The sequence below is a fragment of the Scyliorhinus torazame genome, chromosome 2 (genome assembly GCF_047496885.1).
Source record: "Scyliorhinus torazame isolate Kashiwa2021f chromosome 2, sScyTor2.1, whole genome shotgun sequence".
Classification (NCBI taxonomy): Eukaryota; Metazoa; Chordata; class Chondrichthyes; order Carcharhiniformes; family Scyliorhinidae; genus Scyliorhinus; species Scyliorhinus torazame.
Window position 1 is genome coordinate 131,587,071 of NC_092708.1, and position 20,541 is coordinate 131,607,611.

Consider the following 20,541-nt stretch of genomic DNA (forward strand, 5'->3'; position numbering starts at 1 on the left):
ATTGTCACATTTCAGGTAAACATACTGTTTGTATCTCCTCTCTGTGTATGAATATGCAATTCTGTTATTCAGTTACAATTCTTTGAACTTTGATGTGCTATAATTATAACAGTTCTTGCCATCTCTGTCTTGCAATCATTTGCATCTCATGGATCACAGATTATTTTTTGTTTGGACAGTTGTTAATAGCGTCACTACTGATTATTACTGTATACTAGAAATGCATGCGTTTTTACCAGGACTGAAAATTAAGTTTTAATTAACTACTATGTGTTTGTCTTAAATCATGAAAATGGAAGACAGCAAGGCACTTCACTTGATTATTGCTATTGAATCGATATGTATTATTGTGACAATTGAAATTTATAAGTTTCATGTGACCTGTGCTGAAGTCTGCCGAATGACAGCACTGGGTGATGGGGATATTAAAGTTTAAAGGAAGGCCCAGGTCATTTAACTAGGAAGAAAGTGCAAGGCATTCACACTTGGAGGCAGGAGAGCAGCATTTGTGCTTACATTGGTCAGACTATTGACCTCCAAAAGTTTCATGAAGGTCTTGAGAAATGTTGGTTGTAAACAGGTGCACTTTAAACTGACCATTTATTTCCAAGGTAAACTGACCATTTATTTCCAAGGGAAAAGAGAGTAGGGGTCTCAAATCAGCATATCGACTTGTGTGCGAGCACTGCCTCGGGATCACGCACATGTGTGGATGCCGCCAGCCCCCCCCCCCCCCCCCACCACAAAGCAGGGCAACATGCTGGAGGAGGAGGAAGGACATGCGGCCTGGTCTGTGGAGAAAAAGGAGGCGGGCCAGGTGGAGATGAGCCCAGGGAGGAGCCGCAGGATGGAGGACAGGTGTCGGCAAGGATCTGGAATGCCTGGAGGACCAGGCAGGCCCTCATCCTCACCCGATTCTCAAAGGACGAGGATTTGTCTATTAGCTCACCAATCCTCCTCCCCCGGCCCGGATCCATCCTGTGTAACATCACCCCAGGGTGATGGGCCGATGACAGCACTGTCAGCGGGTCAGTGTACAAGACAGGAGAGCGATGATCACTCGCTGTGAGGTAAGCCCTCGTGCTCCTTTGTTTATGCCAATGTCTGCCTCCTGTTTTCTGCTGACAGCGCGCTCACACCCATCCTCTGAATGGGGTCTGCATTGGGCGGCGTTTGATTTTGTATAAAGACAGACAGAAAGTGCACTCCAGTAAGCTTTGCGCAAATGAAGGAGACAGCCGGAGTGAGACATATCCAGATTTGGGACAAGGACCTACCCCCTTGTCTCTCCCCCTCTCCAGAAAGGATATGAGTTGATGTATTTCTGAACCTACAGACAACCTGAATGTGTGAATCTACAATGAGATCATTTTAGGCTACAAACAGTGACCTCAATCTGAAAGCTTACCTTGAAGGAAGGTCTGCTTAAAGACAGCCATCTGAAACCAATACTCCTTTGTATTTTACTGATTATTTTCACCCCTCTCTTCCCCCACTTAGTTTGTATGTGTATGTATGTGTCTAGAAGGTGGGGGGGGCAAGTTAGGAATTAGACGATAGCTAACCAATTGTATTTGCTGCATATTTCATTATAGTTCTAATTATTAACCTGTGGTGAATGTATTCACCTAATGCATGCTGTACTGTAACCCCGGTGGGCTCCGCCTCTGGCTCCGCCCTCACCGGGGCCATATATAGACCGGCCGCCTGTGGGCGGCATTCATCTGTACAAGCGCAAGACAAGTTCATGACTAATAATGCCTAATGTTCACTCGCTCTCTCTGCCTCTCGGTGAATTGAAGGTATATCAATTTATTAGTCATAGACAACACTATGGAAGCCACTCTAAAGCCAGACAGGCTCGAACTCGACGCCCGCGCGTCCGAAGCCAAGGAGATATTCGAACATTGGCTCCGATGCTTCGAGGCCTATCTCGACTCCTCCACAACGCCTCCCATGGAGACCCTCAAGCTGCGACTCTTCCACGCTCGGGTGAGCCATCGAATCTCAGTAATGATTGAGAAAGCGGCCACGTACGAGGCGGCGGTCGCAACCCTCAAGGCACACTTCGTGAAGCCCGTAAATGAGGTGTTCGCCAGAAAACTCCTCACTACTCGCCGTCAACGCGCTGGGGAATCGCTGAATGAGTATCTGGAAACCCTGACTCTACTCGCGAGGAACTGTAGCTATCGAGATGTGACGGCGGAGGAACACATGAACTCACAGGTCTGGGACACCTACGTGGCGGGGGTCCGCTCGAACTACATCAGGCAGCGCCTGCTGGAAAACGGGACCTCTGACCTGCGGGACACGGTAAAGCTAGCTACCTCGCTAGAGGTGGCCTACCAGAACCTCAGTGCGTTCCCAGCGGGCCTGGCAAACCCCTCATGGACACCCTTGTCGCGGCCCCCGTCGAACCCAACTACATCGCAGGCCTGCGCAGCGTGGCTGCCAGCCCAGCCTGGGGAACTGCAGTGCTACTTCTGCAGCCAGGGTCAACATCCCCGGCAGCGTTGCCCAGCCCGCACAGCGACGTGCAGCGACTGTGGGGAAAAAGGGACACTTCGCTAGAGTGTCTGAGCCGACCTAAGGCTCCGAAATCAAAAACGCACCAGGCCCGACCCATGGACTCGCAGCCCCACAGACCCCGCAATGTGGCTGCATGCCTGCCCGGAATGCCCCCGTCAGATGCGTCATCAGCATTGTGTGACTCGTGGGGGCCGCCATCTTGGTTGCCGGCCCCAACACCGACCGACATGTACGACTCATGGGGGCCGCCATCTTGGCCGCCATCTTCGCCCTAGCCCGACACGTACGACTCATGGGGGTCGCTATCTTGTGATTCCACCGACCATACAGGCTACCCGCAGCTGGGCGCAGTCACTCTCGACCAGTCGCAGCTGAAACAGCTGAAGAACTCCATGTTGGTCGTCCGGGTCAACGGACACGAGACCCCCCCTGTCTTTTCGACTCTGGGAGCACGGAGAGCTTTGTCCATCCTGACACCGTAAGGCGCTGCTCCCTCCACACCTACCAGCCTCCCAAACAATCTCCCTTGCCTCCGGGTCCCATTTGGTTCAGATCCGGGTATACTGTATCGCCAATCTCGCGATGCAGGGTGCAGAGTATGCTTGTTTTAAGGTCTACATCCTCCCCCACCTCTGTGCCCCCCCTACTGCTCGGATTGGACTTTCAATGTAATCACCGAAGATTGACCTTACAGTTTGTCGGACCCTTGCCCCCCCTCACGGTGTGCAGCCTCGCGACCCTCAAGGTCCCCCCCCTCACTCTTTGCGAACCTCACTCCTGACTGTAAGCCCATCGCCACCAGGAGCAGAGGGTAAGGTTCGCTAGACATGACGTTTATCAAGTCGGAGGTCCAGCGACTGTTGAGTGAAGGGATCATCGAGCCCAGCAACAGCCCCTGGAGAGCGCAAGTGGTGGTCGTCCGGACTGGGGAAAAGAATCGGATGGTTGTGGACTACAGCCAGACAATTAACCGGTTCACGCAACTGGATGCGTACCCCCTCCCCCGCATACCGGAGATGGTCAACCAGATCGCGCAGTACCGTGTGTTCTCAACGGTCGATCTGAAGTCGGCCTACCACCAGCTCCCAATCCGCCCGGAAGAGTGCCCCTACACTTTGAAGCAGCCGGCCGACTCTTCCACTTCCTCCAGAGTCCCCTTCAGCGTCACTAACGGGGTCTCTGTCTTTCAGAGAGCGATGGACCGAATGGTGGACCAGTATGGTTTGCGGGCTACATACCGTACTTGGACAATGTGACCATCTGCGGCCACGATCAGCAGGACCATGACACCAACCTTCAGAGGTTCCTCCAGGCCGCCCAATCCCTCAACCTTACATACAACAAAGAAAAGTGCGTCTTCCGTACTACCCGACTAGCCATCCTCAGCTACGTCGTGGAGAATGGAGTTCTAGGGCCCGACCCCGACCGTATGCGCCCCCTCATACAAACCCGCCCCTCCCCACAGCCTCAAGGCCCTAAAGCGATGCCTGGGGCTGTTCTCATACTACGCCCAGTGGGTCCCCAACTAAGCGGACAAAGCCGGCCCACTGATTCAAACCATCAGATTTCCCCTGCCAGACGAGGCCCGCTCGGCCTTCAGCCGCATCAAGGCCGACATCAACAAGGCCGCTATGCACGCGGTGGACGAATCCATCCCCTTTCAGGTAGAGAGCGATGCGTCAGACGTCGCACTGGCCACCACACTCAACCAGGCGGGCAGGCCAGTAGTATTCTTCTCTCGGACCCTTCACGCTTCCGAAATTCGACACCGCTCGGTCGAGAAGGAAGCACAAGCCATAGTGGAAGCCGTGCGGCACTGGAGGCGTTACCTAGCTGGTAGGAGGTTCACCCCCGTCACCGACCAGCGGTCGGTCGCCTTCATGTTTGACAACGCACAACGGGGCAAAATAAAAAATTACAAAATCTTGAGGTGGAGGATCGAACTCTCCACCTACAATTACGATATCAAGTATTGTCCCGGAAAGCTCAACGAGCCCCTAGATGCCCTGTTCCGCGGCACATGCGCCAGCGCGCAAGATGACCGACTTTGGGCTATCCACAATGACCTCTGTCACCCGGGGGGTCACCCGGCTTACCCACTTCATTGAGGCCGCAATCTGCCCTTCTCCACCAAGGAGGTCAAGGCAATGACCAGGGACTGCCAAGTCTGTGCGGGGTGCAAACCGCACTTCTACCGGCCAGACAAGGCCCGCCTGGTAAAGGACTCCCGGCCCTTTGAGCGTCTAAACATTGACTTCAAAGGGCCCCTCCCCTCCACCAACTGTAATATATACTTCCTCACCATCATCAATGGGTACTCCCGCTTCCCCTTCGCTGTCCCCTGCCCCGACATGACCTCAGCCACTGTAATAAAGGCACTGCACAGCATCTTCACACTGTTCGGTTTCCCTGCCTACGTCCACAGGGCACATCGTTCATGAGCGATGAGCTACGTCAGTACCTGCTCAGCAAAGGCATCGCCTCGAGCAGGACTACGAGCTATAACCCGCAGGGAAACAGGCAGGTGAAGAGGGAGAACGTGACGGTATGGAAGGCCGTTCTTCTGGCCCTCCGGTCTAGAAGTCTCCCGATCCCCCGCTGGCAGGAGGTGCTCCCCGACGTCCTCCACTCCATCAGATCACTCCTCTGCCCAGCCACGAACGAGACCCCTCACGATCGTTTGTTTATCTTCCGCAGGAAGTCCATCTCCGGGGTCTCGCTTCCATCTTGGCTGACAACTCCGGGACCAGTCCTTCTACGGAGGCACATGAGGAGCCATAAGACCGATCCCATGGTCGAGGGGGCCCAGCTGCTCCACGCCAACCCCCAGTACGCCTACATCGCGCACTAGGACGGACGGCAAGATACGGTCTCCCTACGGGACCTGGCGCCAGCTGGTTCCCCTATCAAAGCGCCCCGCTGCCCGCCGCCACCCCCAGCGCCCCGTACGCTCCCCTGGGTCTCCTGTATTGTCCCGCTCCGACACTGCCTATCCCCACACCCCAACCATCTCCGACACGCCAGACTGAGGCTCAAGCTCCAGACACAACGCCCCTGGAGTCACTACCTGCAACAATCGTGCCCGCCGTACTGCCAGAGCTGAGGAGGTCGAAGAGAACGATCCGGCCTCCAGATAGACTGAATATGTAATGACCCCACGTCACCCCCGCTGGACTTGATTTTTTAACAGGGGGTGAATGTGGTGAATGTATTCACCTAATGCATGCATGATACTGTAATCTATGACCTATGACCTGGAAGTGGTGATACGAGCTGCTTCCAGGTACTGTACTGTAACCCCGGTGGGCTCCGCCTCTGGCTCCGCCCTCAATGTGGCCATATATAGACCGGCCGCCAGTGGGCGGCATTCATCTGTACAACCGACTTTGGCTAGGCAAGTTCATGACTAATAAAGCCTAATGTTCACTCGCTCCCTCTGCCTCTCGGTGAATTGAAGGTATATCATAACCAAAAGTAATTGTGTTAAATTTATAAACCCGGTGACTGTAATTATTGCCCAGCCAAGGGCCAAGAACTTTGTGTATTTTTCTAAGAATTATTGGTGAATTCAATTTGTTAGAACTCCGAGTCATGGAGGGCTAGAATTGCCCGTGCCCTAACCCAGGGTGTAGTTCTGTTCTAACAGCAGTTCTGTTCAATCTGCAAGTGCAAATCATTGTACTGATCTAGTGCTACCTTCTCTTTTTCCCTGGGACCTGCTGGTCTGAAAATTTACTTTGAACTGTATTCTCAATTTCAAACCTGTTTTAATTTCACATCTGCCCCCCCCCCCAGGTTTGTCAAATTGCTGATCTTTCCCATTTACTCGCATTTCCCTGGTTAATTGCCATCCTGTATTTCCGTCGTAATGCTTCTGTCCATATTTTGATCAAAATGATCTGTTCATGAATCTGCTCTGTGTTTGCCTGTGCTTTGCTTGTACAAATGTTCCTCCACACCCAATTTTCTCGTTTTGAAGTGGGATTTACCCCTGAAATGTGCTTGAATTTTCTATTTTTATTTTAATCTTCCAGCATCCTTGGCATTTTGCTTTTTACTAGTAAATTAGTCATTTTGTATGCAGGGTAGTAGAAACGTGACTCTTCCTGTATGTAAATGTTTTCGATGGAATGTGATGATTACATTTTAAAGCGTTATATTTTCTCTAAAATATGAAGGACACAAATGATTATTGTCGATTCTAACTGGTTAGATATTTAAATACACGATTTACACTGGCATCTGGTATGTTTATAAACCACCATGTTTGTAGATGAGTGCCAGAGATGATTACAGCATTTGTAATTGTGCTACTGTTCTCATGTACCACATCAGTAAGTGGATTTCTTACTGGGATGATTCCAGCATTGATGCACTGATAACAAGCACCTAATTCTATGTGTCACTTGTTTCCAGGCAACTGAATATTCCATTCTGGAAATGTTGCATCATTGGTCTATCTGTGCAGTGGGATTTAAACGTCTGAGAACCTCTGCTCCACACTTCGGGAGAGCACTGTGGGGGAGTTACTCAATACGCCAATAGCTGTAAAGTGAGACCATTAATTTGCATTTTAAGAGTCACAATCCTACAGTCTCTATGACACTGCTGAATAAACAGGAACTCCATACAGCCAGTTCAACAGATAATCAGGACATTGCAGAAATTATTGTCAATGAATGAAAGATCTAGGGTGGTCACTTAACTGAACAAATTTTGAATTCATGTTAAATTTTCTTTGTCTGCAATTTGAATACATGAAAACTCTATTTCTTTGCTGTCTGTCTCATTTTTTGTATTTTATAAATTTATATAGATTATGCAACTCGTCCATGCTGGTGTTTATGTTTCACACAAACCTTTTCTTAACCTAATTAATGTTATCCCATCAGCCTATCCTACCTGTTTCTCCCTCACATATTAACCTAGCCTCTCCTTAAATGCATCTGTGATATTCAACTCAAATACTCCTTGTGGTCATCGATTCCACATTCTAACTGCTCTCTGGGAAATGGAATTTCTCCTGAATTTCCTGTTAGATTTATTAGTGGCTGTTTTATATTTATGGCCCCTAGATTTGGCCTTGTCAGTTGTAGAATCTATGTCTACAATATCAAATATTTTGATAATTAAAAAAAAAATTCAGAGTACCCAATTAATTTTTTCCAATTAAAGGACAATTTAGCGTGGCCAATCCACCTACCCTGCATATCGTTTTGGGTTGTGGGGGTTAAACCCACGCAAACACTGGGAGAACGTGCAAACTCCACACGGACAGTGACCCAGAGCCGGGATCGAACCTGGGACCTCGGCACTGTGAGGCAGCAATGCTAACCACTGCGCCATCATTCTGCCCTATATTTTTATAATCTTAAAGACATCTATGAAGTCAGCCCTCAGTCTTCTCCTATCTAGAGATGGAACCCCACCTAGTCTGGGACTTCCAGTGGTGGAGGTCGCACGTTTGGTGGCTCCTGCTAGAGCCTTTCTTTTTTGGCCCTTGGTTCCCAGATGTTCGGGACAATTTCATATGAACATTCGTGGGAAAGCGTAAGGCAACTAAAAGATGTCAAAGACCCAGAAAATGAATACTGGGGAAAAGGGGGCAAGTGAAAGTCTACTGGCGAGTTTTTGGTGGGGGGTTCAGGGGGAGGAAAGATGCCAGGAGCAAGCTCGCTGAGTGGGGCCGCACCCATTATGGTGTATAAGCTGGCCGAGGTGATGGCGGGGGAGTTTGAGTGGCTGTTTTCAAAACACTTTGACAAGCATCAAATGGAGATGATGGCCTCGCTTGAGTGGGTGGGTGAGTCCCTTGGTACGATGAAGGACGCTTTGGCAAAGACATCGGCGGTGCAGGAGCAAGGAGGGGTATTGAAGGGGGTGGAGGAGGCATTGTCGCAGCACAGCGACCAGTTCACCTCGATGGGTATGGAGCTGCGGAGGGTGGTGGAGCGTAAGAAAGAGCTGAGAGCCAAGGTGGAGGACCTGGAGAGAACAGGTCACAAAGGCAGGATCTAAGGGTTATGGGACTGCCTGAGGGGCTGGAGGCCCAGAGGCCTACAAAGTACTTTGCGGAGATGTTTGCCCCAGAAGTTGATGGGGAAGGAGGAGGAGGACATCTCCCTCTACGAGTTGGACACGGCCCACCGGTCACTCCTGCTGAAATCGAAGGCGAATGAACCACCAAGACCGGTGATTATCTGCTTCCACAGCTATCAGGTGATGGAGAAGGTGCTAAGATGTGCGAGGCTGAAACAAAAAGGGATGTGGGAAGGTGGTGATATACATATATACCAGGATCTCATGGCGGAGCTGGCGAGAAGGTGTGTGGCCTTTGATCGGGCTAAGGCGGCATTGTATAAAAGCAACGTGAGGTTTGGGTGGTCTACCCGATGAAGCTGATTCTAAGAATCTGTATAAGTTGGAGCCTCCGGAGGATGAGTCAGACATGAGGGAGTTTCTGCGGTGGCTGGAGTATCCTTAGGTGGGAGAGGAGGAGGGTGGAGGAGTTTGTGGGGGTGGAGGAAGTGCGGGCGGCGATAGAGAAGATGCAGACAGGTAAGACACTGGCACTGGATGGCTTCCTGGTGGAGTTTTATAAGAAATTGCTGGATAAGTTGACGCTGCTGCTGGTGGAGATATTCAAGGACGTGGTAGTGAGGAGGCTGCTGCTGGAGGCTATGGGACAGGCATCCATTTTTCTGCTGAGTTTGTGGGTCACACAATCTAATATCATTGTTGAATGTAGATGCCAAGATTCTGGCAGAGGTGTTGGTGCTCCGGTTGAGGGAGTGCCTCCCGAAGGTGATTGGAGAAGAGCAGACGGGGTTTGTGAAGAGCAGACAATTGTCTAACATGCGGCGTCTATTGAATGTGGTTCGTTCTCTCGCAGAAGGGAAGGAGTTGGAGGTGGTGGTGGTGCTGGATGCAGAGAAGGCATTTGATCTTTTGGAATGGAGCTATTTGTTTGCAGTGTTGGAGAGGTTTGGGATTGGTCTAAGTTTGTAGCTGGGGTGAAGCTGTTGCATAAGGACCCGATGGTATGTGTGCATACAAACGAGATGAATTCAGGGTACTTTCTTCTGGGGTTCCCTATGCCCCCCTCCCCCCCCCCCCCTCCCCTTCTGTTTGCGCTGGCAATAGAACTCTTGGCCATTGCACTGAGGTGATCAGATAAATGGAGGGGGACAGTGAGGTGGGGTGGAGCACTGCGTGTCCCTGTACGCTGATGATCTGGTGTTGTATAGCTCCAATCCGGGCTCATCAGTGGGGGATTTGGGCCGTTCTCAGGCTACAAGTTAAATTTGGGAAGAAGTTAATGTTTTGTGGTATTTTCATCGGGGGCGGGAGCTGGGGTGGGGGAGGGGTTGCAATTTTGCGTGGCAACTACCCACTTTAGGTGTCTGAGTGCAGGTAGCCCGGGACTGGGCTCGGCTCCGTAAACTGAACTTCACGAGTTTAGTGGACAGGGTTACGGTGGATTTGCTGAGGTGGGATATCGTTGGCAAGCCAGGTGCAGGCGGTTAAGGTGACCATTTTGCCGTGGTTTTTATTCTTGTTTCAGTGCCTGCTGGTCTTTCTGGGGGTGGCGAGGCTGATTTCTTCGATTGCGTGGGCAGGTAAGGTAGCAAGGATTAGGAGGATGGTGCTCCAGAGAGGGCAGTGCTTGGCCCTTCCCAACTTGTTATATTATTACTAGGCGGCGATGCTGAGAAGGTGCGGGGCTGGAGTAGGGAGACTGAGGCTTTGTGGGTGAAGATGGAGGTAAGGTTTTGTAAGGGGCCAGGGTTGTGGGTGTTGACAATGGCACTGCTTCCATTTGCTCCGAGGAGATTTTTGGGAGTCTTGATTTCTCGAGGAATTAAGGGCTATGGAGAGAGAGCGGGTAAATGGAGTTGAAATCAGCCATGATTGAATGGTGGAGGGGACTCGATAGGCCAAATGGCCTTACTTCCGCTCCTATGTCTTATGGTCTTATGTTCAAAGGCGTGCATGAGTGTTTCAGCAGCAGATGAACTGAGATGGGTGAGGTCGGGTGGTGTTATGGAGGTGGAAGTAAGATGTCTTCGTGATTGTGCAAATATGTGGCCAGCAACTCACCATGGGGTCAGATATCACACTAAGGTTGTCAACATTCTGGTTTTGCCTTAAGACAGCTGCCAGAGAGAGGTTGGAGTCAGCAGGTAGCAAACAGAGATTGGGGACGAAAACAATGGTGTGAATGCCTACATGGTGGTATTTTCTGCTCATCCAGGACCAGGGCATGATTCTTTGCTCCCAGGTTGGGTGGGCAAAGTCAGGAAAATTCCGGAACCCCCAAACGCAACTCAGGGTTTTAATTGGGGGGGGGGGAGAAAGAGAGTTGTGGCGCTGGCATGGGGGTGGGGGAATTGGCAGAGGCGTGGGGTGGGTGCAGGTGCTGGAGCTGGCCTCACTGGCAATGGAAAGAGCTTGGAGGGGCTGCTGGAGGCTGACTCTGTTTAAGAGGCCCATCTTATTCCTCTGTCCCAGTTTTAAAGAAGAAGTAAAATGGAAAGCAGCCCTGATCTCTCTCTTCCCCGCCCCCCCCCCCCCACCCCACACATGCACACTTGCCATGCCCCATCCATGTCAACTCATGCACTATCAATTCCCCCTGGCCCCTCATAGCCTCCATGCCCATCTATGCTCGTCTATTTAGCCCATGACCCTAACATGCGCTCTATGCCAATCTATGCTTCTCTACTCATACCACATATCTTTTCATATGCCCCATGTGCTCCTTTACCGATCCATGGCCAACCTATGCATCAACGTCCATGCAAAGCCACACATATCCTCCATATCAACTAAATCAGCAACTTGGCAAATGTTCATCTTTACATGCCAATCCATGCCTCCACCAGCACCCTTTGCCTTCACCCATCATGTCAACTCACCCAGTATCCACCTTGGGCAGACCCCCAGAGCCACGGTGAGATGAAATAAAATAATGTTCTAAGTATCTTATATAGTTCATTATATTTTTTTAATTCTCACCGATAAATGTCGATTCAATAAATTTAAAGTCCTTTGGATATTTAATCCCTTATAAAAACAAACACTCTCTTTAAGTACCTATTCCTTACAAAACCAACATTTTTATTCATTGCCCCATATCAAAGACAGCTAACCTCTTTATAACCACTTGGAGCTGTCAATCAAACTGAATTTATGGCACCCCATTACACCCCACTGTGATGATGATAGGCTGTGGAAGCACTAAAGCAGAATTAACACTATAATAATAGTCCACAGACTTCTGTCAGCAAACAATTGTGTGAAATTGCAGGCACTGATTTTCTTTTCACCTTTCAAAATTTAAAGAGCAGGAGATTTAAATGACTTGACAGTGCGACAATTCCATAGAACGTAATGAATTTTTATGCACATTCATGTCTATTTTCATTACCTAACAGGTGCCTGATCTTTCCCAAGGGGTATCTTGCCTCTCCAAAGAACCCTGGTAGGTACAGACCTTGTCCTCAAATGCTTAAAACCCACGAGTTCTGTTTCTGAAACTACGATGACCAGAATTGCTTCTATTTGAGGCATCTGTACTTTTAAACATGCAGCTACTTCTGTGAACTCTGGATAAGCAAAATACTTTCCACCCCATTGCACCCCCAACTCAGCAAAAATGGTGGATGCCAGGTCAGGAGTGGGATTTCCTAATTTTAGGCTCGAGCATCATTTTGGCTAAGGTGTGGAAAATTCAGGCCTAGATGTTGGGTAAGCCACCTGGTAAGTTAGCAACAGTGGAGAATTCAATAGAAGTGGTAGTGTCCACGAGTTTAGTGTTGTCAGTATACATGTGAAAACTAATGTTGTGCTTTCAGATGATAAAACTAAGTAAGAAAGGAATCCTGATCAGACTCTATAAACTTAGTTTTATACATTTGAAAGGGAAATTAAATAAGAAATCCTGATCACACTCTATAAACTTAATTTCCCTTTCCAATGTTCTTGCCAGTTTATATGAGCGTAGTTGAAGAGGAGGGCCTGGACAGACTCCATTTCATGAATGCCAGGTACATGTACTAAGCTTACTGGGAGAAGAGTTCATTGATTGGGCATTGAGGAGGGCTTCCATGTCTGGGAGCATTGGGAGCAGAGAGCAAGATCAATTATCAGGGGATTTCTGAACAATGGAAGAGGGTGGATTTATTTTTTCATGGGATGTCACTTGAAGGGCCAACATTTATTGTCCATTCTTAATTGCCTTTGAGAATGTGGTGGTGAGCACCTTCTTGAACTGCTGCAGTCTATGTACTGTCGGTACACCCACAGTTCTGTTAGGCACGGAGTTTAAGGATTTCGACCCAGTGACAGTGAAGGATCTGCGATATATACTTCCAATTCAGAATGGTGTGTGACTTGGGGAAATTACAAGTACATCTGCTGCCCGTGTCCTTCTAGTTGGTGGAACTTGAGCGTTTGGAAGGGGCTGTCAAAGTAGCCTTAGGTGAGTTGCTACAGTGCATCTTCTACTGGCTGTCGTGTGCTGGTGGTGGATGGAGTGACTGTTTAAGGTATTGAATTGAGTGCCAGTTAAATTGCTTTATCTTGGATGGTGTTGGGCTTCTTGTGTTGTTAAAGTCCAGACAAATAGGGACGATTCCACTCCGACTTGTGCCTTGTAGATGGTGTACAGGGTTTGGGGACTCAGGAGGTGAGCTAATCACTGCAGAATTCAAATCTCTGACTGCTCCTGCAATCCTACAACCCTCTGAGATATCAGTAATTTTGGCTTCTTGACTATCTCCGATTTTAATTGTTCCAACATGGATGTTTGTATCTTTGGTTGTCTGGACCCTAAGCTCTTGAAGTCCCTCCTTAAATCTCTCTGCTTCACTACCCCTCGCTCCCTCTCTTCCTTGAAGATAAAACCTACCTCTTTGACCAACCTCTAGTTGTTTTCCCTGAAGTCATCTTGGATCCTTTGGTCCCCATTTTAGTTTGATAATGAGTGCTTTGGGATGTTTTATTACATTAAAGGTGCAATATAAATATAAATTACTGTTGTTAGCAGAAACCCATTCCCAATGAAGGTCACATTCACTTTCTGTGGTTCTCGAATTCCCAGCTTCTGGTCTGATTTTGTAGCCACAGTATTTATATGGTTGGTCCAATTCTGATATTGGACAATGGTAACCCCCAGGATGTTAATGATAGGGAATCTAATTGTGCTAATGCTGCAGAACTTCAAGGAGAGATGGTTCGATTCTGTCTTTTTGTAGATTGTTGTGAAACTCTTGGGATTCAAACATTCTCTATTCAGCCAGAGACATTTCAAACTAGAACTGCACAAGCTGTTAAAGATTGATCCTTTTTTATTACCTTTCCTTTCCTAGGAGACTCCTTTTGTTGGTACATAATAGACTTATAAACTGCAATGGCCATTGCCTGGTATTTGTGTGGGGTCAATATTATTCACCAGTTATCAGCTCAATGTTGTGCAGGTCTTGCTGCATGTGTACAGGAAGTGCTTTGGTGCCTGAGGAGTTCCAATATTTTGCTTTTATTATGCACCCAGAATCTGCTTGGATACTCTCTAAACTCATTTTCTGACCATTTCACAAATAAATTTAGCAATTGGTCCAGATGGCCCGACAGGACAAACAGCTGTGAATCTGGGGATGTCGTAATCAACATCGAAGAGGGGAGGAGGAGTGAAGTGCCGAGCCCGAGCAAGGACTCATCAAAGATGGCAGGGGTTGCGGCCATGCCCATCACCCTCGGTATAATGGCCGGGGTGATGGCAAAATAATTAAAATAAATTCGGTGTGAAGATGGAAGAACGATTCCAGAGGCATGGCCAGAAATTGAAGGCATAATTTAAAACTATGGTGGACGAGGCCTTGGGCCCGTTCAGGAGCAGATAACCAAGATGACTAAGGCAGTAGGCGAACAGGCAGAGAAGCTGACCGGAGTGGAGGAGACTTTATCTCAACATGAAGGCGGACTCACCTCACTGGAGGCCGAAATGATGATCTTTGGGAACAGGAATAAAGGCCTCCAGGCAGGCGCATTAATCTGAGGCTGGTGGGTCTACTGGAGGGAGTTGAGGGCTCAAGACCGATCGAATACTTTGCTGCGAAGTTCTCTCAGCTGTTGAGTGGTGATGAGGTATTTGCTGCGCCGGAGCTGGACAGGAAGCACAGGGCCTTGAGGCAGAAGCCATGACTGAATGAGCCACCTCTAGCAGTGATCATTCAGTTTCACAGCTTCCAAAGGAAGGAGAGAGTCCTGGAATGGGACAGGAAAGCCTGAAGCATCAGCTGGGACGGTAACACGGTTAGAATTTACCAAGACATTGGCACGATACTGGCGAAGCGATGGGTAGCCTTAAATAAGATGAAGACTGTTTTGTTCACCGAGGAGTGTGGTTTGAGGTGGTTTACCCAACAAAGCTAGGAGTCACGTTTGACTAGAAGGACTTTTATTTTGAAACTCCAGAGCATCAGAGATCATTGACCGGGCATGGTTTGAAGGATGCGGTTGGGCTGTTGGATGATTGTAGTTTTACTATTTTATTGTTTTATTGTTCATGTTCATGTTGTTACGAGTTGGTTGGGGTAATGGTAGGGATGTTTGGATTGGAGGCATTTCCTCTTCTGTTTTCATGATTATCGTTCAGTGCAGGCTTAGTAGTTGTTGGGACGGCGGATGATAGGCTGTGCCTTCTCTTAGTTTAAGACTTTTGCTTAATATGGGTGCGGAAGAGGATCAGGTGAGAGGAATGAGCTTGAGGCAGAAACTATGGTTCTGGAACAGTTGGGACCGGGGGGCTGGGGGGAGCACTGACAGTGACCAGGTAATTTTCTCTATTCCACGAGTTAGGTGGGATGAGTCGCCATCTTGGGTGGGCCTGTGTCCTGGGAATCATCGGCAAAGCTATGACCTCTCTCGGTGGTAATGGCTGACTCAAGGCTGAGGGGGGTGAGTGACCCCCAATAAGGGTGGTCACCTGGAATCTAGGGGGCCCAGTCAAACGAGTGAGAGGTTTGCTCATTTAAAGAACCTGGGCGCCGATGTGACATTTCTCCAGGGGACCCACAAGGACGAGTGGGACCAGGTGCTTCTTCGGAAGGCTTGGGTGAGCCAAGTTTTCCATTTGGGGTTTGATAGCAGGGTCCGGCGGGTAGGGGCGGGAGGGGGGGCATCCTCATTAACAAAAGGGTTCGGTTTCGTTTGGAGAAGGAAATCGCAGATGCGGCCGCTGTGTTGTCATAATGGTGATGTTAGAAGGGAAGCAGGTGGTGATGGTGAATGTATACTACGCCCCGAATTGGGACAATACAATGTTCATGAAACGGCTGCTGGCAGGGATGCCGGATCAGGACACCTATCAACTTATTATGGAAGGGTACATGAACTGCGTGCTAGACCCAAGGTTGAGATTGCTGGCACCAGAGCGTATGATAAAGGCATTAATTGCTTTTATGCAGGAAACGGAACGGCGGAGACAGACCTATGGCGGTCCAGGCATCCAATGAGAAGGCGTTTTCGTTCTTCTCCCCGGTACATAATGCATTTTCCAGGATAGACTATTTTGTCATTAGCCTCAGCTAATTATCGCTATTGGCAGCGGTGAAGAAATCTGAGTACTCGGTGGTGCTCATTTCTGATCATGCCCCACAGTTGAACTAGACCGGGCCTTCGCAAGGGATGGTGGCCGGAAGCGGGTCTGCTGGCAGACCTGGAATTCTGTGCAAGGATCTCCGGGCTATCCGGGATTACATTTTGAATAATGATAATGGGGAGGTCACACCCTCAATACTATGGGAAGCGCCCAAGATACTAATTAGGGGAGAAATTATATCTTTTAAGGCTCCTGTAGAGCTGCAGGCAAGGAGGGAGCGGGAAAAGCTGGTAGATTATATTACAGCGGTTGATCACAAGTATGCGGACAGCCCAGCCCCAGAACTATTTGCAAAGAAAAAAACTGCAAACTCAGTTTAATCTGATCTCGAAAAATAGGGTGGTACAACAGCTGAGGTGAGCTAAAGGGGCTATTTGCGAATATGGGGAGAAAGCGAGTCGGCTCCTGGCACATCAACTGAGGAAACAGGAGGCTGAGAGGGAGATTACCCAGGTTAGGGTGTGGGATGGGTGGCTGGTCTTGGACCAGGAGAAGGTGAATGAGATATTTAAGACCTTCTTTGAAAATGTATACAGGTCTGAACCATCATGGGATAGGAGCAATATGGTGGAATTCCTGGGGGAGTTGAGTTCCCAAGAGTTACGGGTGGAAGAGTTACGGGTGGACCTAGAAGCTCCACTGGACTTGGAAGAAATCAAGAAGGTGCTTATATTGATGTGGTCACGAAAGGCACCAGGGCCAGCTGGGTTCCCGGCAGAACTTTATTAAAAATCCGTAGACCCTAGTGGCCCCTCAATTGTTGGGGATGTTCAGGGACTCCTTGGAATGAGGTGATTTGCCACAGATGCTGAGGCAAGCGTCGAAAAGGACAAAGACTCCGTCGACTGTGGGGCATATCGAGCGGTTTCCCTGTTAAATGTGGACGCAAAGCTGTTTAAGACTGGAGTCCTGTTTTCCGCAGGTGGTGGGGGAAAGACCAAATGGGATTTGTCAAGGGACTGAGGTTGACAGAAAACGTGAGACAACTGTTGAACGATGGAGACCGTCCGTTCTGACGAGGGTCAGATTCCAGAGATCATAATTTCACTTGACGCAGAGAAAGTGTTCGACCAGTTAGAGCAGTGTTTTTCAAATTTTTTTTTCCGGGGACCCATTTTTACCAGCCGGCCAACCTTCACGACTCACGCCGGCCAACCTTCGCGACCCACGCCGGCCGACCTTCGGGACCCACGCCAGCCAACCTTTGCGACCCACGCCGGCCGACCTTCGGGACCCACGCCGGCCGACCTTCGGGACCCACGCCGGCCGACCTTCGCGACCCACGCCGGCCGACCTTGGCGACCCACGCCGGCCGACCTGCGCGACCCACCATTTTCTCTTAACTTGTTTGTTGCTGACAAAAATGGAGGAAATGGTATTGGGGTCCTTTTGGACCCAATGGTCCCTTTGCTCCTTTGGGCCCCCCGAATTTGAAAAAAACGAGGTTGCGACCATATGAAATAAAAATGCGGGCGTACTGCGCATGTGCGCCGTACTGCGCATGCGCAGTGCGGCCAAATTTTAAAAATCTGTTCCTGGCCATTTTGAAGGCCGCTCGCAGCCGGCATTATTAAAAGCCAGCTGTTGTGTGCGGATTTTCTGCGATCGGGAGCACCACGACGTATGGCTCTGTGACCCTCCCGACACCCGCCCGCGCCCCACCCGTGGGGTCGCGCCCCCGAGTTTAACAATGCCCGAGTTAGAGTAATACTATCTATTTGTGGTATTAGAAAAATTTGGGATTGGACTGCGCTTTGTAGCGTGGGTGTGGCTGTTGTATGCAGCCCCATTTGCCAGTGTTTGCAGTAACAAAATAACTCCTGAGCCCTTTTGTCTATACAGGGCACCAGGCAAAGATGTCCGATGTCCCTGTTGTTGTTCGCATTAGCAAAAGAGCCATTAGATGTGGTCCTGAAGTCCTTAAAAGCATGGGAAGGAATAGTTAGAGGAGGGGTGGAGCACAAGGTCTTGCTATATGCCGATGACTTGTTAATATACGTGAGGGATCAGGAAGCGTCAATGGATAACATTATGGGGATCTTGGGCCTTTTCTGCCTATAAGCTAAATATAGTAAAGAGTGAATACTTTGTGGTTGAGGTGGAGAGGGCGTTTTGGGGAGTACCGTTCCAGCTAGCAGGAAGTCATTTCCGGTATTTGGGGGTCCAGATGGCAAGGTACTGTGGAAGCTTTGGAGGTTGAATTTACAAGTCCGGTGGAGAAGTTCAAGGCGGATCTGCAGAGATAGACGGTCTCCATTATCTCTGGTGGGCCGTGTGGGTTGGTTGAATGAAAATGAAATGAAAATCGCTTATTGTCACGAATAGGCTTCAATGAAGTTACTGTGAAAAGCCCCTAGTCGCCACATTCCGGCGCCTGTTCGGGGAGGCTGGTACGGGAATTGAACCGTGCTGCTGGCCTGCCTTGGTCTGCTTTAAAAGCCAGCGATTTAGCCCAGTGAGCTAAACCAGCCCCAAGATTAATATCTTGCCGAGATTTTTATTTTTATCCCAGTGCCTTCCGATATTCCTGCCCATGGCATTTTTAGAGAGATTGACTGACTGGTAACTGGGTCTATTTGGGCAGGTAAGGGCCCGAGGATCAGGAGGACGGTGCTCCAGAGGGAAAGACAATTAGGGGGTCTTGGTCTTGCCAAACCTTGAAGAATGCTACTGAGTGACTAATGATGAAAAGATGCTTGGGTGATGCAGGGAATCGGAAGAGCTTTGGGTCCGGGTGGAATAAGAGTCTGTGAGGAGATCAAGCCGAGGGGCGTTGGTAACGGCTCCGTTACCAGTGATGCTGTAGATATACTCGACTAACCCGGTGGTAATGACCACATAAAATATTTGGAGGCAACTCCATCACCATTTTAATTTGAGGGCTGACTCAAGGCTAACCCCCATTTGTGGGACCCGGTTATTCGAGCCTGCTAGGTCGGATGCGAAGTTTAGGGAATGGAAGGAAAGGGGTTTGGAGAAGGTGGGAGACTTATTTTTAGAGGGTCTCGTTGCTAGCCTGGGGTAACTGAAGGAAAAGTATGGGCTTACATATGCTGATGGGTTCAGGTATCTCCTGCTGTGCAGCTGGCTCAAAAAGTACTTCACTGCCTTTCCGGTGAAGCAGCCTTCTACCTTGCTTGAGAGGATCTTATCCTGCTTGGGCTTGAAGGTAGCCAAAACGTCGGGCATATACCAGCCGATAGTGGGGGAGGAGACGTGCTCGGTTGAGGGTATGAAGGCAAAGTGCAGGAGGAGTTTTGGAGTGAGGCTCTTGAAGGAAGCGGTTTGGAGTGAGGAGCTGACCAGGGTGAACTCGACCTCGTCCTGTGCGAGACTGAGTCTAATCCAGCTAAAAGTGGTGTTGCAGGCACACCTCGCAAAGGCTAATTGTGTTTGGTGGGGTGCCCAGCGCACGACGCCCGTATGTTCTGGTCGTGCTCATAGCTCGTGGGCTTCCGGAGGTCCGTTTTTAAAATAAATCTAGGATACCCAATTCATTTTTTTTTTTAAATTAAGGAGCAATTTAGCGTGGCCAATCCACCTACCCAGCACATCTTTGGGTTGTGGGGGCGAAACCGACACAAACATGGGGAGAATGTGCAAACTCCACACAGACAGTGACTCAGAGCCGGGATCGAACCTGGGACCTTGGTGCCGTGAGGCAGCAGTGCTAACCACTCTACCACCGTGCTGTAAAGTGGATTTTATGAAGGAGAATTGGCTGACAGGAAAAGGAGGACCTTGAACTTTGACTGATGAGAGCTGAACTATGTTTTGTAAAACTTTGGGTTTGCGTTGTTCAGACTTATTTCAGGGGTTTTGATTGTTTCTCTCCGTTTTTCCGGTTCTGTTTGGGGTTAGGCTGGTATATTTTCTGAGACTATGTCTGCAATCCTGAATATTGGGTTAGAACCTTGGCCATTAGTTGTGATTTTTGGGGTTTCGGATGTGCCGGAGCACTGGCAGGGTTGGGGGAACACGTCCTGGCCTTTGCCCCACTGGTGGTAAGGAGGTGGATCGTCTTGGGCTGGACGACTCTTCATCAAGACAAAATTGGCATGCACGCGAGGCCAGGGACGTCTTGGCCACTCCCAAGGGTGGTGGGGTGCCGCCACAGGGAGCTTCTGGTATTCTCGACAGGTCGAGCCCCCACTGCTGAGTCAACACCTCGATATTCGTGTCCAAACCTGGCCACCAGACATAACTTCTCACCAGCATCTTCATTTTGGACGCACCAGGGTGCCCGTTGTGAGGGTCCTTCAATGACTTCCTGTGGCGACCATGGAGTGAGCGGTTGCACATTTGTCAGCTCCAGCTCATGGTGGTCTTTTTGGTGCCTTTACGCCGGC

At 49.5% G+C, this 20,541-nt stretch overlaps 1 protein-coding gene across 4 annotated transcripts in view; it reads left to right on the top strand.

Annotated features, from left to right (window-relative positions):
* Window positions 1-20,541, top strand: part of osbpl6 (oxysterol binding protein-like 6) — a 334,262-nt gene that overhangs the window by 25,445 nt on the left and 288,276 nt on the right. The window lies entirely within an intron of this gene.